At 42.4% G+C, this 18,867-nt stretch overlaps 1 pseudogene; it reads left to right on the top strand.

Moving 5' to 3' along the window:
• Positions 1–16,023: 16,023 nt before the first annotated feature.
• On the top strand, positions 16,024–18,504 carry LOC144685378 (protocadherin gamma-C5 pseudogene; annotated as a pseudogene).
• The last annotated feature ends 363 nt before the right edge of the window (positions 18,505–18,867 follow it).

An 18,867-nucleotide genomic window follows, 5' to 3' on the forward strand; every position in this document is an offset into this window, starting at 1 on the left:
TGAAGAATGCAGATAAGCAATATAAAATTAAGGGTACAATTATAAAGGGGATAAAGAAGCAGAAAGACATGGGTGCATATGTGCATAGATCCTTGAAGTTATCAGGAGAGGTTGAAAGAATGGTTAATAAAGCATGCAACATGGGGGCTTTATTAATAGGGGCATAGAATATAAAAGCAAGGATGTTATGTTAAACTTGTTAAAGGCACTAGTTAAACCTCAGCTTGGGCTTTGTGTACAGTTCTGGGTGCTGCAGCTTTAGATAGGATGTGAAGGCATTGGAGAGAGTGCAGAAAAGATTCATAAGACTGGTCCCAGGATTGAAAAACTTCAGATATGTTGATATATTTGAGAAGTTGAGAGAAGCTTGAGAGGAGATTTTATAGAGGTATTCAAAATCATGAGGAGTCTAAAAACAGTAGATAGGGTAAAGCTGTTACCATTGATGGAATGATCGAGAATAAAAGTACATAAAGTTAAGGTGATTGTCAAAAGAAGCAATAGCAACTTGAGAAAAGAAACTTTTTCACACAGCAAAAAGTTAAGATTTGGAATGCACGGCTTGAGAGTGTGGTGGCGTTAGAGTCAATGAAGACATTCACGGGAGCATGGATTGTTGTCTGAAAAGGAAGAATGTGCAGTACCAAAGGGAGAGGGTGGGGGAATGATACCAGGTAAACGGCTCATATGGAGAGCCAGGACAGACATGGCAGGCCGAATAGCCTCCTTCTGTGCTGTACCAATTCTGTGATCCAGTGATTCTGATATTTAGTGAATGAAGCTTATTCCCCATGCATAAACATATGTGAACAAATCTCACTGTTTCTGGAGAGAGAGCAAAGGAGACCATGTTGTAAGCCCATCGCCATCTAAAAACATGGTAGGAGATTGGCACTTTTAGTAATCTAGCCTGGTCAGCCAAAGGAAAGGTGAAACTTATCCATTTAATCTCAAATTTTTCATCATTTCATGTGATGTGGGCGCCGCTGGCTAGGCCAACATTTATTGTCCATCCCTAATTGCCTTTGAGAAGGTGGTGGTGAGCTGCCTTCTTGAATTGCTGCAGCCCATGTGGTGTAGGTACACCCACAGTGTTGGTAGGGAGGGAGTTCCAGTATTTTTACCCAGTCAGAGTGAAGGAATGGTGATATATTTCCAAGTCAGGATAGTGAGTGGCTTGGAGAGGAACTTGCAGATGGTGATGGTCTCATGTATCTGCTGCCCTTGTCCTTTTGGATGGTAGCTGTCGCAGGTTTGGAAGCAGCTGCCCAAGGAGTCTTGGTGAGTTTCTGCAATGCATCTTGTAGATGGTACTCACTGCTGCTACTATTTGTCGGTGCTGGAGGGAGTGAATATTTGTAGATGTGGTGCCAATCAAGAGGACTACTTTGCCCCGGATTGTGTCAAGCTTCATGAGTGTTGTGGGAGCTGCACTCATCCAGGCAAGCAGAGAGTATTCCATCACAGTCCTAACTTGTGCCTTGTTTGTGGATGGTAGAAAGGCTATGGGGAGTTAGGAGGTGAGTTGCTTGCCACAGGATTCCTAGCCTCTGACCTCCTCTTGTAGCTACAGTATTTATATGGCTAGTCCAGTTCAGCTTCTGGTCAATGGTAGCCCCGAGGACGTTTATAGTGGGGGATTCAGAAATGGTAATGCCATTAAAGGTCACGGGGCGATACTTAGGTTATCTCCTTGGAGATATTCATTGCCTGACACTTGTGTGGCTCAAAATAACTTGCCATTTGTCAGCACAAACCTCGATATTGTCCCAGTCTTGCTGCATTTGGACATGGACTGCTTCAGTATCTGAGGAGTAGCGAATGGTGCTGAACATTGTGCAATCATCAGCGAACACCCCAACTTCTGAACATATGATGGATGGAAGGTCATTGATGAGGCAGCTGAAGATGGTTGGACCGAGGACATTACCCTGAGGAACACCCGCAGTGATGTCCTGGAACTGAGATGATTGACCTCCGACAACCACAGACATCTTCCTTTGTGCTAGGTATGACTCCAACCATCGAAGAATTTTAGCCCGATTTCCCAATGACTCCAGTTTTGCTAGGGCTCCTCGATGCCACACATGGTCAAATGCTGCCTTGATGTCAAGGGCAGTCACTCTCACCTCACCTCTGGAGTTCAGATCTTTGGCCTGTATTTGAAACAAAGCTGTAATGAGGTCAGAAACTGAGTGACCCAAGCGGAACCCAAACTGATCACCGGTGAGCAGGCTATTGCTCAGCAAGTGCCACTTGATAGCACTGACGATGACCCCTTCTTTCACTTCACTGAGGATGAAGAGAAGACTGATGGGGCGGTAATTGGCCGAATTGGATCTGTCCTGCTTTTTGTATAGCGGCTATAGCTGGGTAATTGTCCACATTGCCGGGTATATGCCTGTGTTGTAGCTGTACAAGAACAACTGGGCGAGGGGCACAGATTTTGTCAGGGCTAATAGCCTTTGCAGTATCCAGTGCCGTCAACCATTTTTTGTTATCACGTGGAGCGAATTGAATTGGCTGAAGACTGGCATCTGTGATGCTGGAGACCTCTGGAGGAGGCCAACATTGCGTTCAAATGGAGTTCAAGCCCATGTCTAAGGTTGAAAATAGTACTGCAGTGTGTCACCCTTCTCCTCGAAATTTCCGTGTTATTCCCCATATATTGACACGATGGTCGAATGTTTGCATAAATATATGCTATGGCTGACTGCAACAAGCTATTGTAGGTTTAACTAAATCATCACAATGTGTAATATTTTAAAATGGTTCTAACATGCTTAAATATTATTTGAAGTTGTATCCAGCAGCTGTACTTTAAGCAACTTGGGAACTAAAGACAACAACTGCAGTTTCGATATTCAAAAAAAAAAGAAGATGGCATTCAAGTAATAACACATCAATATTCCTAACGGCTAGAGTGGGAAAATAATTCAGCAATGAAAATGGAAAAAGCTGGAAATACTCAGCAGGTTAGGCAGCATCTGTGGAAAGAAATGTAACAGGTTTTGAACAAATAAAACAGTGGGTTGGAGATAACAAAAAGGAAGGTCTATAATAAGGTGGAGGGCAGGAGAGATTAAATTACAAATTGTTTCATGGTGCAAAAAAGAAAGGGGTACAATAATGAAACAAACATTGCACCCAGATGGGGTGTGAATGACTGCATAGCAACCATAGAAGGTAAAGTGAAGCAATAAAGCAAGACAGGAAACAAAACTGAACAAGCAAAAGAAAAGTGAAAGAAATGGAGGCAGCGGTTATGATCTAAAATTGTTGAACTCACTGAACTCACCAGAAGGCTCTAGGGCGCCAAGTCGAAAGACAAGGTGCTGTTTCTCGAGCATGCATTGATCTTGAATGTGACACTGCAGAAAGCCAAAAACAGAAAGGGCAGAGTGAGAGTAAGGTGAAGAATTGAAGTGACAAGCAACAGGAAGCTCAGAGTCATGTCTGCGGACTGAGCAGAGGTGTTCAACAAAGTGGTTACCTAGCCGGGCAGATCTCCCCAATGCAGAGGAGATCACAGCATGAACAGTGAATACAGTTTGCTAAATTGAAAGAATACAAGTAAAGCGCTGTTCCTCTTCGAACAGCCCTTATCTACACCTATTGCCACGCCCTTTAACTTTAGTACCATGATTTTTTTTTTGTTATTTAATCTGTCCTGCCCTCCACCCTATCATGGACTTTCCCTTTTGTTGCACACTAGCACCCTATCCCTCCCGCCGCTTAACAGTTGCTCAAAACTTATTACATTTCCATCTTTCCTCAGTTCTGGTAAGGGTAATCGACCTGAACATTCACCCTGTTTCTCTCCATAGATGCGGTCTGACCTACTGAGTATTTCCCGTGTTTTTAGTTTTTATTTCAGATTTTCAGCACTTGCAGTATTTTCCTTTTGTTCAACACTCAGAATCTTTGCAGGATATTACAAATGACTGTTAGGAGAACAGGTCTCCTAAGAACCTTTTATCTAACAAATATAATGAAATTATTTGATGTGCAACTAAGCCATGATAAATGAATAAATGTAGATTATTTGGATTTTATTAGATGCCTGATAGCAGTGCACCAGTGTAATTGGCATGATGGTTTAAGGCTCGTAGAACAGATGACATTTTACATGGGATGGATGACCACTGGCTTTGCACCAAAAGGCAGAGACCAGTGGTAACTGTTTCCATGTATATTCCATAAAGATTTTCCTTATATCCCTATTGTTCAAGATGTTTCAATATTACTGGCAGAGTGACGTGGTGATAGTCAGTAACTCCAAGTGGGCAGTTAGCAAGATAAAATGAATGTGATTATTTTCTGGGATAATAACAAAAAGATTAAAACTGAGTTCAATTGCAAAGTATTCGGTATCAGTTACAATATCAGTGCCCCTGTTTACACAAAAAGAGATCTCCACTGGCTTCGGCTGAAAAAGAAAACATCATATGGGAGTCAACACTGAACATATTGTAAAAGCAATAAGCCATTATGAAAAAGTTAACAATCAGAGAAATGGAGAAATAAGAAGCACATGGAAGGTGCTAATTTTCAAGTTCGACTGGCATCATACAACTGCATTTTATGTTCCTTTCTGGAGTGTGGCCTACATTTTAGGTGACGTGATTTCAAAAATAAAGTAGCTGCATTAACAACAGTTGATGACTTGACATATTCGGAAAATACATTTTGATTTCATATTTACAGAACTGAACTCGTTTTCACATTGAAGAAACTAGAGGGCTATACGCAGCCTACTGCTTAAATGTTAACAGTTATAAGTAAAGTTAAAGACAAGATACTACCCAACCTAGAGTGGGTATGATGTTATGGGGAGGGAACATAAAATTTGTAATAATCGAGTAATATTTAAGATTAAAGTATCAGGTTTTTTTCAATCATTTAGTGACACTGAGGGCAAAGAACACCTTTATGATGGGTCTTAATGGATATCCTATGGCGAAGAGGCGGAGGCATATTCATTATAACAGTAACTGTTCGATCTGGTGGCTTAGTGGTAATTCTCATTGAACTAGTAACCCAGACGCCCAGGTTAATGTCCTGGGGACCATGGGTTCAAATCCCACCACTGCAGCTGGTGGAATTTAAATTCGGCTAATAAAATCTGCAATATAAAGCTAGTCTCAGTAATGCTGATTGTTCTAAAAATCCATCTGGTTCACTAATGCCCTTTAGGGAAGGAAATCTGCCATCTTACCTAGTCTGGCTAACATGTGACTCCAGACCCACAGCAATGCGGTTAACTCTTAACTGCCCTCTGAAATAGCCTAACCAGTGACGCAGTTCAAGGGCAATTAGGGTTGGCAGCAAATGCTGGCCTTGCAGCGAAGCCCACGTCCTAAGAAAGATATTTTCTCCATAGGAAACGGGGAAACAATTTACTCTTCCTTGAGTAGGACTCAAAAATTGCTGCTGAACAGAAAACAATGAGGGAGTATTCATACCGTGATTATGCAGGGAATTGAACTGCAGAAACAAATGAGTTATGCTGGCACCTTACATTCTTTTATTTAATTTCCTTTATCGCATATTCCATAAAGCTGATTTTTAAGGTATTCATTATACTGCTGTTCTAGAGAAATATTTTCACAACAGGCAGAAATAGCCACACTGATGAAAAGACGTTAACTCACTAATTTTGATTGTGCAACGATAATTATAAATATCCTACACTGGCTTGAAACATTCCAGCTTTAAGAAACCGAGAGCATTCTGATTCGTTGAATTTCACAGTGCCCGTGTTAACCAATCAGAAGCTGAGATGTGAATGGGGATCTGGACTGCCCCCTTCACGAAGCAGACACCATCACGTACGATCAGACGCAGTGTAAAATTGGATAGCGAGCAGCTCGGTAGCATTTGTGCACGAATCCACTGGCAAATTTAGGCAAAATGCGAAAATCTAAATGAAGTCAGACGGGTGATTCGCAAAACGTACAGGTATTTTCCACATCGTAGAACTCGGATTTAAAACAAATCCAAAAAGACTGTTGAAAGGATATGAGCAGTATAGTATCGTGCTGAAAAAATTGGAATGTTTTACGCTGGAAATGAGATATAAAATATATTTGTTGATAAAATGCCAGCTGTTGTATTGTGTATTCTCATCGTGGAATCTAGTTTCTGGACAGATTCGTTATTCGATTCCTGAAGAGCTGCAACTGGGCGCCTTTGTCGGAAATATCGCAGCCGATTTGGGTTTAGATATAAAGCAGCTCTCGGCTCGCCGTTTGCAGATTGCGACTGGGGCCAGGAAACAATATGTGGACGTAAAATTAGACAATGGGGTTTTATTTGTGAAGGAAAAGATTGACAGAGAAACGCTTTGCGGCCCTAGCCTGACTTGTGTATTATCCTTGGATGTTATGCTTGAAAATCCGCTCAATCTGTACCAGGTTGAAGTGGAGATTCTCGATGTGAACGACAATGCTCCCAGTTTCCCAAGGAACCAGCTCCGCCTTGAAATCTCAGAAATCGCTGCGCCGGGAGCGCGTTTCCCCCTCGACTCGGCGCACGATCCGGACATTGGAAACAACTCGCTACAAACGTACCAGCTCCTTCCGAACGAATATTTTATTCTCGATGTCCAAATGCGTAGCAGGGAAGGAAAGTTACCAGTATTGGTGCTACAGAGGCCATTGGATAGAGAGAAGATATCATCGCACACATTAACGCTCATAGCCAAGGACGGTGGGACCCCTGTAAGATCAGGTACGGTTCAGGTTATAATCACAGTAAAAGATGCAAACGACAATGCTCCTGTTTTCTCCCAGTCGGTTTACAGAGTCAGTCTCTTGGAAACTGCTCCCATTGGAACCCTAATAATCAGATTAAATGCCACTGATTTGGACGATGGTTCCAATGGAGAGATAATGTACTCGCTCAGTAGTCATACTTCTGCTGTAGTCCGTAAATTATTTGGAGTGGATTCCAAAACTGGTGAAATCAGAGTGAAAGGGGATTTGGACTTTGAACAAATAAATGCTTTTGAGATTAATATACAAGCGATGGACAAGGGCTCTGATGCAATGCCCGAGCACTGTGAAGTTTTGGTGAATATTATTGACGTGAATGATAACGCACCAGAGGTGACACTGAGGTCTTTGTCCAGTACAGTCTCAGAAGATGATCCAGTTGGAACTGTAGTCGCTCTGTTCAGTGCAGCAGATAAAGATTCGGGTAAAAATGGGCAGGTACAATGCCATATTTCAAATAAGCTGCCCTTTAAGCTAGAGTCTTCCATGAAGAACTATTATAGACTGATTATTCAGCATCGGCTGGATCGCGAAGACACCTCCAGGTATGATGTCACCATAGCCTGCACAGATTCAGGAAGCCCACCTCTCACAACCAAGAAAAACGTTCGCGTAGAGGTTTCAGATACAAACGACAACGCGCCACGTTTCAGGCAGCGTTTGTACACAGCAAACGTGATGGAAGATAATGTTATCGGGAGTTCCATATTTTCCGTGACAGCCTTTGACCCAGATGCAGGACAAAACGCGCGACTAAACTATTCTATTCTGGAGACGCAGGTTCAGAATGCTTCGGTATCCACCTACGTTTCTATTAACTCAGAGAGTGGTGTCATCTATTCTCAGAAATCTTTTGACTACGAGCGATTGAAAAACTTTCAGATCCAAGTTCAGGCCCAAGACTCTGGAACCCCACCACTAGCCAACAATGTCTCAGTGAATGTTATTATCCTTGATCAGAATGACAATGTTCCAGTGATCGTGCACCCATTAGCCGAATATGGGTCAACAGCAGTAGAGACAATATCCAGGTTTGCAGAACCAGGCTACTTGGTTACCAAGGTATCGGCCACTGATGCTGACTCTGGTCAGAACGCTCGCCTTTCTTATTCGATTTTTCAGGCTACCCAGCATAACCTTTTTACTATTTCACCGGACTCTGGGGAAATTTGGACTATCCGTCGTATTGTCAATAAAGATGCCTCTAAGCAAAGGTTGGTGATTGTGGTGAAAGATAATGGAACACCATCACTTTCTGCCACAGTGATTATCATCTTATCTGTGATTGGCAGTGATATTGAAACGTTTCCTGATGTGAGCAGTTTATCGGATGATCCTGTTCTCACTGCTGATCTGAACTATGCCTTAGTCATAGCCTTGGGGATAATTTCTACCAGTTTTCTAGTGATTTTGATCATCCTTGCTATTAAGGTTCACAATGGCAGAAATGCTTTGGGTGGTCAGCACTGTTCCCTGGGTCCGTGTTGCTGCCTTGAAGCACGTAATTCCCTTAATGGAATTCAAAAGGCCAGTAGAAACCTTCAGATACCCCCGAACTATGTTGAGGTATTCGGGGGTGATCCACTTTCTCAGAGTTTCCGCTATGAGTCATGTTCAACATTGCAATCAACAAAGAGAGACTTCATGACCCCCAACACGGTCAGGTCATCTACAGACAAGAATTATATCTGGAATAAATCTAACGCGAATGAAAATCCAGGGTTGATGAATTCTGAAAATTACCCTAACCCTGTAACCAATGAGGTGAGCCGCTTCGAAAAGGAGAAGAAAATCCTCACAGGTTTGATTTAGATCTACAGATATGTTTGTGAAAATGCAAAACATTGAAATGAAGAGAATAACTGGTATATTAAAAGTATTATTCACAGTATTCTGCAGTATTTCCATTTACAGTTAAAGTGCCAGTTTCATTGTTATGTTGTGGTTTCTCTCAGGATGTGTTTACAGTCTTTTTTTGCACTTATAGGTAAATTCTTTGCATTGGTCAGTTAGTTTTAATAAGTTTACCAAGGCTTAACCTGTTAAACCTAACTGACCAATGCACAGTATTGGTTAGTTAGGCAGTTAGGTCAGGCCCAAAGCCACAGGAGTTTCGTTAAATTCATAGGAAATATGAGCATTCTCCTCACTCTCTAAACATTTATCTTTTAACTTTATGGAGAGGGACTCTGAGCACCATGCATGTCCGTGCAAGCACAGAGCAGTTTCTTTGGCAGCAGAATAGGAGTGCAGATACTGTAAACAGGTTGGTAAATTTTCCGTTATTCTGGTCTCAGCCCAGTGGCTGCAATTAAATAATACCAGAAGGTTCCTGAGATCCAGAACAAATTAATCAGGTGAACTTGTATGGGTATGCTTCACACAAGTTGCAGAAATACTGAGTTTAGGTCAGTTCAATAACTAAGACTATTCTTGTTGAATATTTATGTGTCAACAGAGAATCAGTAACTACATCAGATATCAGTGAAAGGACAACCATGCATGAACATGTGCAAAAAAATCTTGATTTTTCTGGAGAGACTGCACCTTCCAACGCCAGTCACTCCTTCACACGCCATCACACTCAACATACTTTATGAACATGCTACCTGTAGTATGCTACCCTTGGCAGCCAAAATAGTAATGATCATTCCAACCAATTATTCTAATTGAAATTGAAGCTCATGCACAACAGCAAAAAGGGCATAGTGCTCATGCATGTGCCACTCTTTTTCTCCTGGATTTGAATTTTAATCCACAAATGTGAATATATGGATTCTTGGCACAAATCAAATTAAAGTAGGCAATTAAAATAGGATGGTGTATGTTTGACTGAATCATCACAACGTGTCAAAATGACATACTCATTGAAAAATATCAATACTTTCTTAAGTTTTATAAACACATCGCCTAGGTACATAGGGACAAGTAATACAGCCTCAGTGTTCGCAAAGATTTAATGTACTATCCTGTAATGAAACAATAGTTTTACGAATGTCCAAAGTGAAGAAATGCTTGAGACCCTGCTCCCCTTTCTTCTGCCCACTAGGAAAAAAGGTGTGTGTGTGTATGTGTGTGTGTGTGTCGGGTGGTGGGGATGGGGGGTGTAGTGGTCAATAAGTAGTTCTCAGGACTATTGACTTATGACAAATGCTTCATCTTATATCTGGTGTGCATCAATGTCGAGGCCTGTGCCTGTTAAAGGCAATGTTCACCCAAGTTCTGTCCAGCGAAGATGCTTACAGAGTTTAATGGGAGGCCCTGCCAAGGGCAACCTGATGGGTGCCAAGTTACTGGATGCTCTGTTTAGCCGGGTAGAGGTGACCAATGTGCTCAGTCGGATGATCTGAGACAAGCCTCTAGGACTGGGTGACGTGGCATTATAGTTGGGAATGAGAACACGTTTTCTCACCAAGATTCAACTGCAGCATATAATTGCAGAATGCCTTATTAAGGTTAATCTGTCTTTGACAGCACGTCGGTAGCATTGTGTAGCAGGGATGCCCCATTTTTTGGCTGGTTACATTCAATCTGCATTGGAGCTTTTCCTGCGAGAATGTTTGATGCAACTGACCCTGCACTGACTGGGCATTGAGCATGATATCTCACCTTATACCTCTGACGTGCTTCTCATGGTCAGGGATCCCACTGACTTGTGAAGGATGAGCAAGTGCCAGCAGACCTATCTCATGACACCTTCCACCAGGGTCACCCGGGAGAAACGTTCTGTACTCTTGGTGAGTCAATGGTGGGTGGATTTGCTGTCAGAGAAACCTAAATTTTCTCCTTGAAGCATCTGCTTTCTCTTCCAATTGAGAGTCTACCTTAACCCTCTCAAGGAAGCCTGGTTGGTGAACTGGAAAGAGCTGGAGGCCAGAGTCACTTTTCATCTGAAGTGCTGAGAGGACAGCTGCATGGATCAATTGATACTTTGTACATGGGTAACATTAGGACATTTCATCATTCCCACTCGGTTCATCGGCAAAATAGAGAAGCTCAATGACTTCTTCTGGGGTAAAAGAATGTAATCTGCTGCTGCCATGGTTCTGAGCCTCCCGCTTAGGGAGTGTGGCTAAACGCTCATGTATGTCCATATTCAGGTTATGACTTTCCACCTTCAGGCATTGTAAAGATGCCTGTACATCGAGGAATGTCTTAGATGGAGCGTGATAATGCCATATTGTTTTTGTCGGCCGTGTGTCCTCAATTATGCCATGCAGCTCCTGCTTTTAAACCCGAAGGGCATCTGTGTCTCCTTACAGGAGCTGCCTGCTTTTAACAAGAATCTGACTGAAATCTGGAACAAGGTACATCCAAGCTCAGCTCTCCCCACTGAGAGCGACAAGTGTCCTCTGGGGGTTGCTGCTCAAGATTAAATACTTCCAGAAGCGTAATTTAAGATGGCTGGCAGAGAGCAGGGGGTTGGCTGGCAAGTGGACAAGAGTTGCAGGTGTACTTCAAGGTGGAGGAAAGACTGGATTGTTTCCAGAGGGGCTAGTGTGGCATAGACCTTAGGGCAACATCTGGTTCATGGCCAAAGCCATTAAGATGCTCAAGGTAGCACTTCGTCCTGTCTCCATGATGTATGATGAGGAGCCTCAAGCATGTGGAGCGATTTTATTTGACTAATCCACATCAAGGCACAATTTTCCATCGAAACCCGATCCCAAAATCGTCCTGCAGGAGCTGGTGCCTCAAAGCTTGCCTAGTCTCTTGAACTCCTCTCCATGTCATTCTGCCCTGCACAGAGAAGCTGTATGTATGAGCTGCTCCTGCACATTTTCCACATCACCGTCTCCAACTGCTTCCCAGTCATATGATCTAGCTATCCTGAGGAACCTGGACCCCCAGTGAGAGGCCGTCTGCATCGGAGTCCTCCCTTTTCTATTGGGAGTTTAGTCTGAAGTGTGGTGTATAAAGTAGCCCAATGCAACAGGTATTTAAGAAGTTTCAGGGACTCTCAACCTGGTTGTAATTCCTGGAGCCTGTATACATTTGAGCTTCATGGATATGCAAGAGGTTGAAACCGTTCTTCCACTATTTGAAAGGGCTGTTCCTAAATTTTTGTTTGCACTTCCACCTCATACACCTGATGTATGGTAATCCAGTGCAAAGGGAGTGGGACAGGTCAGAATCTTTCTTGTAGGAGTTCATCAACAGATCGAGGCAGCTCACAGCTCACCCCAACTCCATGCCTCTGTTCCATGTTATTTTCAAACCCGGGTGTTGCTGGAATGGGAGAATGTTGTGTCCATTGCTATACCTGAGGCCTTAGGTGACCTGTTGAGTCCATAGGGACTGAAGTGACTAATCGACACCCAAGGTCAAATTTTAATTAAATTTGATTAGCTTGGTGGCTCACCACCACCTTCTCAAGGGCGGTTTGGAATAGGCAACAGATTCTAGCATTCGCAGCAATGCTCACATCCTATGAATGAATTTTGAAAAGTTTTATTTAAAGGTTAGAACCATAGAAAAGTAACGGTGCATAAAGAGGTTAATCAGCCCACGGTGTCCACGCTGGCCAAAAAGAGAAAAAAAAAGCTAGCAGCTCATTTTAATCCCACTTTGCAGAACCTGCCTGTAGTCTTGCAAGTTAGAACTTCAGATGCAGATCCCGGTACCTTGTAAATCAGTTGAGCATTTCGGCCTCATCTACCAACTTAGGAAGCGAATTCCTGACACCCACCACCCATGAGTGAAAACAAAATTCCTCATGTCCCCTCTAATCCTTCGACCAAACACCTTAAATCTATGCCCGTTGGTAATTGGCCCCTCAGCTATGAGAAACAAATTTTTACTGTCTACCCTAGATAGGCCCCGCATAATTTTGTCACCTCAATAACCCCTTAGCCTCCTCTGCTCTAAGGAAAACAGCCCTAACCAATCCAATCTTTCCTCATAGCTGCAATTTCAAGCCCTGAGAACATTCGTGTAAATCTACTCTGTACTCTTTCCATGTCCTTCCTGCAATGTGGTAACCAGACCTGCACACAAAATTAAAAGGAAGCATTGCATAGCTTTCTTAACCACACTGTCACCTTCAAGGGCCTGTTGTTCAATACTGTTCCTTTCGAAGCGGCACCCACAGAAATTTGAAGTCAATGACATTGTCATTCTAACTGACCAATTGAAAGAGTAGAACCAGCTACAGGATATTACAAATCATTGGAGGTACCACGGGTATCATGAAATGGTTTTGGAAGTGAAATATTGTACCTAACAAAAACGGAATCCTTTGAGAGGTAATGACTAAATTTGCAAATGACACAAAAATTGCATTGTGAACTGTAAACCGAATAATGAAGACTTCAAGGAGACATAAAGACAAGGTAGTGGAATGGGCAGACACGTGGTAGATGAAATTTAAAGCAGAGAAGTGCGAAGTGATTCATTTTGGTAGCAATACAAAATGAAGGGTACGATTTTAAAATAGGTGCAGGAGCAAAGGGACCTGGAGTTATATGTGCACAAATCGTTGAAGCTGGCAGTGGAGGTTGAGAAAATGAGTGAAAAGAATCCTGGGCTTATAAATCACAGAATCAGAGATTGCAGAAGAGGCCCTTCGGCACATCGAGTCTGCACCGACACGTGAGAAACACAAAATAAAAGCAGAGAGTACAACAAGGAATATTGCTGCAAAAGAGACATACTGTCAAAGCTTTTCATCTTGCATTCATCAGGACAGATCCAATCATACCAAATTTCAATGGGAACACGTTATACTGCATGAAAAAAGGGTGCAAATTGGTTGGCAAGTGGACTCTGATTGCCATCGGGAATGCACCACGGGGAATGAACAATCCTGAGGGTGCTAAGAATTACATTAACAAATAATTTAATGCTATCAGTCAGGCTCGCAATGCAGCTCACTTATGCCTGATAGAATCTACATATATTCATGCACATGGCCATGTCCTTTACAAGCAGGAATAACATTTCTAGACATTGCACCTTTTTCAATTAAAAAAGCATGGGGAAAGCTGTTCCCTGGGACATTCCCTTTGCCAATGCCTTAACCAATCATAGTCGACTTATCCTTTCTGAAACTGAACTAAAACTTAGGGGATGAATGTTCCCTGGTGCGTTCTCCATTTGCCAGCCAATCTGCACCCTTTCCCATGCAGTAAAAATGGTTGTTTCCTTTGAAATTTGGTATTCTTGCATTTCTCCTGATGTGTATAGGCCGAAACGTTTCAACAGCATGTCTCATTCTCAACAATACTCAAGTTCAGTGCTACCAAATACAAGTAAGCTTTGGTGAACCTTTAAAAATAATTGTTTCGACCTCAGCTCAAGCACTGTATCCAATTCTGAATATTACACCTCATGAACGATGTGAAGGAAGTAGAGAGAGTGCATAACAAAATATGGGGATGTTTGCACAGATGAGGCACTTCACTTACATGGATATATTAGCGATTGGGGTCGTTCCCTTTCAAATAGAGAGGTTGAGAGGAGATTTGATAGAGGTGTTAAAATCACGAGGGATCTGGACTGAGTAGGGAGAGAGAGAGAAAGGCAGTTCGCATTGGCAGAAAGGTCGAGAACCAGACGACACTAATTTAAGATGATTGGCCAAAGAAACAGAGGCAACAGGAGGAAATACCTTTCTAAGCAGTGAATGGTTAGGATCTGCAACATGCTTCCAAAGGTTGTGAAGGAGGTAGATTCAATCATAGCTTCCAAAGGTGATTGGATAATTATCTGAAGAGAAAAATATTGTAGCATTATGAGTAAAGGCAAGGAAGTGGGACAAGCTGGTTAGCTCTTACAGAGAGACGGCATGCACACAATGGGTTGAATGGCCTTCTTGTGTGCTTTAGCCAGGTTATGTGTGCAGTTAGGGGCGAACGAAACATGATTATTCTCAGAGTAACATGTATTAAGTACAAATGTTGTATTAAGGTATGAAATATGCATATGGATTAAACATAAGATGACAATCACAGATAATTAATTATTGTGAGCATGCAGGCAGCTTTCTCCACCCCCACCCCCCTCCCCCCCACCCCCCCTAAGGCTGATTAACTAAATAAAGATAGTTATGGGAACGATCATATATGATACGCTGAAATATTCCAGTCATTGTGAAAGGATTAGGAATAAGGCAAAAAGAAAGGCAGTGTTTTTAAAGACATGGCCAGTTATTCTGGCATTTTGCAAAATATTTCTATGACCTGTTCTGAAGTGCGACCTGCTGTTTAAAGATGTTATGCCTGCAGTAGAAAGAGTTTCAAAGGCGAAAATGATGATTTTAGACCTTCTGGGATAGATTTTGATTGAATTAACCTGCATTCATTTCCACTTTAGAGAAGTAGATAGATTTATATATTCGCACATGCATTGATCTCATTATGGCCAAAGCTATAGATATAATTGTAGACCACAAACCCGGACACTAATTATAAGACGAGAGAAAGTTTGCCGATTAGAAAATGAAAGTTATTTCACGGGTTAGTGGATGCGTGACACAGTGACTGGGGTTAATTCAAGGAGAAAGAACAATTTTATAAGCCGGCCGAATGGATTTGGAAGACATGGCGCCGATTCGTTTTATTTATAGAAAGACCTGATAATAGTTTAGTCTTCCTTAAGGAGTAATCAATGTGTGGTGGGCTTGACAAACTGTCATGGAATAATCATAGAGGGCTATAAATGGAACTGAATTGGATAGGCATAATGAGTTATGCTGGTTCTTTTTCTTATGCCTTTATTTCTTCTAAGCAATTTGACCACTTGTGACCTTAAATTATTTATTAATTCAGGTGAATAGAATTTTTCGCAACAGACAGGAATATCCACGATGCTGAAGAAAGCTTAACACAATTTTAACTGTGCAACAAAAATTGTAAGTATCCTCCGCCGGCTTTCGACCTCCCAGCTTTAAGAAACGAATAGATTCCTGATTGGTTGATTTTCAGTGTGCCTCTGTTCACCAATCAAAAGCTGAGATGTGGCTGGAGATCCGGACTGCCCCCTTCACAACCCATCCACCATCACGTAAGATCAGACGCAGTGTAAAATTGGATAGCGAGCAGCTCGGTGGATTTGTGCGCGAATCCACTGGCAGTTTTAAGCGAAATGAGCAGGTCTAAATGAAAAAAAAAAGTGATTCGCTAAGCGTAACAGCTATTTAGTACATCGTGGCTAACTGGCTTTATTTTTCGAACAATACAAATAGAATTTAAACGCATTATAATTAGTGCGTGCAAGTACTGAAACAATTGGAATGTGATGACTGGAAATGAGATATCAAAGATATTGCTTGCTAAAATGCCAAATAGTGTGCTGTGTAGTCTCGTGGAGTCTCGTTTTGGGGCAGATTCGTTATTCGATTCCTGAAGAGCTGCGACTGGGCGCCTTTGTCGGAAATATCGCAGCCGATTTGGGTTTAGATGTCAAAGAGCTGTCGGCCCGCAGTTTGCGGATTGCACCCGGGCCCGGGAAGCAGTATGTGGACGTAAATTTAAACAATGGAGTTCTGTCTGTGAAGGAAAGAATTGACAGAGAAAATCTTTGCGGGTCGAGCCTCACGTGTGTGTTATCCGTGGATGCTGTGCTGGAAAATCCGCTCAACCTGCACCAGGTAGAAGTGGAGATTCTCGATGTGAACGACAATGCTCCCAGTTTTCCGAAGAGACAATTCCGCCTTGAAATCTCAGAGATCGCTGCGCCGGGTGCACGGTTCCCCCTCGACTCGGCGCACGATCCGGACATTGGAAACAACTCGCTACAAACGTACCAGCTCCTTCCGAACGATTATTTTATTCTCGATGTTCAAATGCACAGCGGGGAAAGAAAGCTCCCGGTATTGGTGTTGCAGGGGCCATTGGATAGAGAAACGATATCAACCCACACATTAACGCTCATAGCCAAGGACGGCGGGAACCCTGTAAGGGCAGGTACTGTTCAGGTTATAATCACAGTAAAAGACGTAAACGACAATGCGCCTGTTTTCCCCCAGTCGGTTTATAGAGTCAGTCTCTTGGAAACTGCACCCATAGGAACCCTAATAATCACATTAAATGCTACTGATTTGGACGATGGTTTAAATGGAGAGGTAATGTACTCGCTCAGTAGTCATAGTTCAGCTCGAGTTCGTGAACTTGTTGATGTGGATTCCAAAACTGGTGAAATCAGAGTGAAAGGGAAATTGGACTATGAAGAAAACAAAGCTTTTGAGGTTAACATTCAAGCAATGGACAAGGGCCCTTACGCAGTACCCGAGCACTGTGATATTTTAGTGGACATTATTGACGTGAATGATAACGCGCCTCAGGTAATACTAAGGTCTTTGTCCAGTACAGTCTCAGAAGATGCTCCAGTTGGAACTGTAGTCGCTCTGTTCAGTGCAGCAGATAAAGATTCAGGAAAAAATGGGCAGGTACAATGTCAAATTTCAAATAAACTTCCCTTTAAACTAGATTCATCTTTGAAGAACTATTATAGACTGCTTATTCAGCATTTACTGGATCGTGAAAAAGTTTCCAAATATGACGTCGCTATAACCTGTACGGATTCAGGAAACCCTCCTCTCACATCCAAGAAAACCATTCGAGTAGAGGTTTCAGATATAAATGATAATGCGCCAAGGTTCGCTCAGCGCTTACACACCGCAAACGTGATGGAGAATAACGTTGTTGGAGCCTCCATATTCTCCCTGAAAGCCTTTGATCCAGATATAGGAGAGAATGCCCGACTAAACTATTCCATCCTGGAAACTCAGATTCAGAACGCTTCGGTGTCTACTTACGTTTCCATCAACTCGGAGACTGGGATCATATTAGCTCAGAGATCTTTTGACTACGAGAAATTGAAAACATTTCTGATCCAAGTTCAAGCCCAGGATTCTGGGTTCCCACCACTCAACAGCAACGTTTCAGTGAAAGTTATTATCCTTGATCAGAATGACAATGTTCCAGTGATCGTGCGCCCATTAGCCGAGTATGGGTCAACAGCAGTAGAGACAATATCCAGGTTTGCAGAACCAGGCTACTTGGTTGCGAAGGTATCAGCCACTGATGCTGATGCCGGTCAGAACTCTCGCCTTTCTTATTCGATTTTTCAGGCTACCCAGCATAACCTCTTTACTATTTCACCAGACACTGGAGAAATTTGGACTATCCGTCTTATTGCCAATAAAGATGCCTCTAAGCAAAGGTTAGTAATTGTGGTAAAAGACAATGGAACACCAGCACTTTCTGCCACAGTGACCATTATTCTATCTGTGGTAGGTGGTGACACTGAAACATTCTCCAGCGTCAGTGGATCGTCTGAATATGCAGGCTTCACTTCTGATCTGAGCCTTTCCTTGGTCATAGCATTAGGAGTAATTTGTACCATTTTTCTAGTGATTTTGATCATCCTTGCTATTAAGGTTCATAGAAGCAGAAATGGTTTCGATGACCAGAACTGCCCACTGGGTATTTGTTGCTGCTTTGAAACAAGACATTCTCTGAACGGAATTCAAAAGACCAGTAGAAGTCTTCACATACCACCAAACTATGTAGAGGTATTCGGGGGTGATCCACTTTCTCAGAGTTTCCGCTATGAGTCATGTTCAACATTGCAGTCAACAAAGAGAGACTTCATAACCCCCAACACATGCAGGTCATCGACAGACAAGAATTATCTCCGGAATGAGTCCATCAGGAAGGAGAAGCCGGAAATGATTAATTCTAAAAATTGCAGCAACACAGTAAACAACGAGGTGAGGTGTTATTAAAAAGCGAGTATAACCTTCACAGATCTGTATTGGATGTACAGGTATATTTGGGAAAATCCTGCACATTGAAATGAAAGGTTTGGATGTAAATCTTAAATGCACCGTTCCAGTTTCCTTCACTATCGCTGTTTCCTGTCAACATCCGGTGTCATTGCTATGAAGCACCAAATTGTAAGATATCTACACATTCGTTTGTGACTATATGTTACTTAATACATTACCAAACCAAGATTAAAATGCGTTCTGAAAGTCCTTGTTTCCTGTTGGCACTTTCAAAACTCACTGGAGTTTACCTAAATGCATGGCGTTGACTTTGTCCCGCATGCTCTAAGCTTTTACTTAGCTTGTGAGGAACGCTTTGCA

The sequence above is a fragment of the Cetorhinus maximus genome, chromosome 10 (genome assembly GCF_964194155.1).
Source record: "Cetorhinus maximus chromosome 10, sCetMax3.hap1.1, whole genome shotgun sequence".
NCBI lineage: Eukaryota > Metazoa > Chordata > Chondrichthyes > Lamniformes > Cetorhinidae > Cetorhinus > Cetorhinus maximus.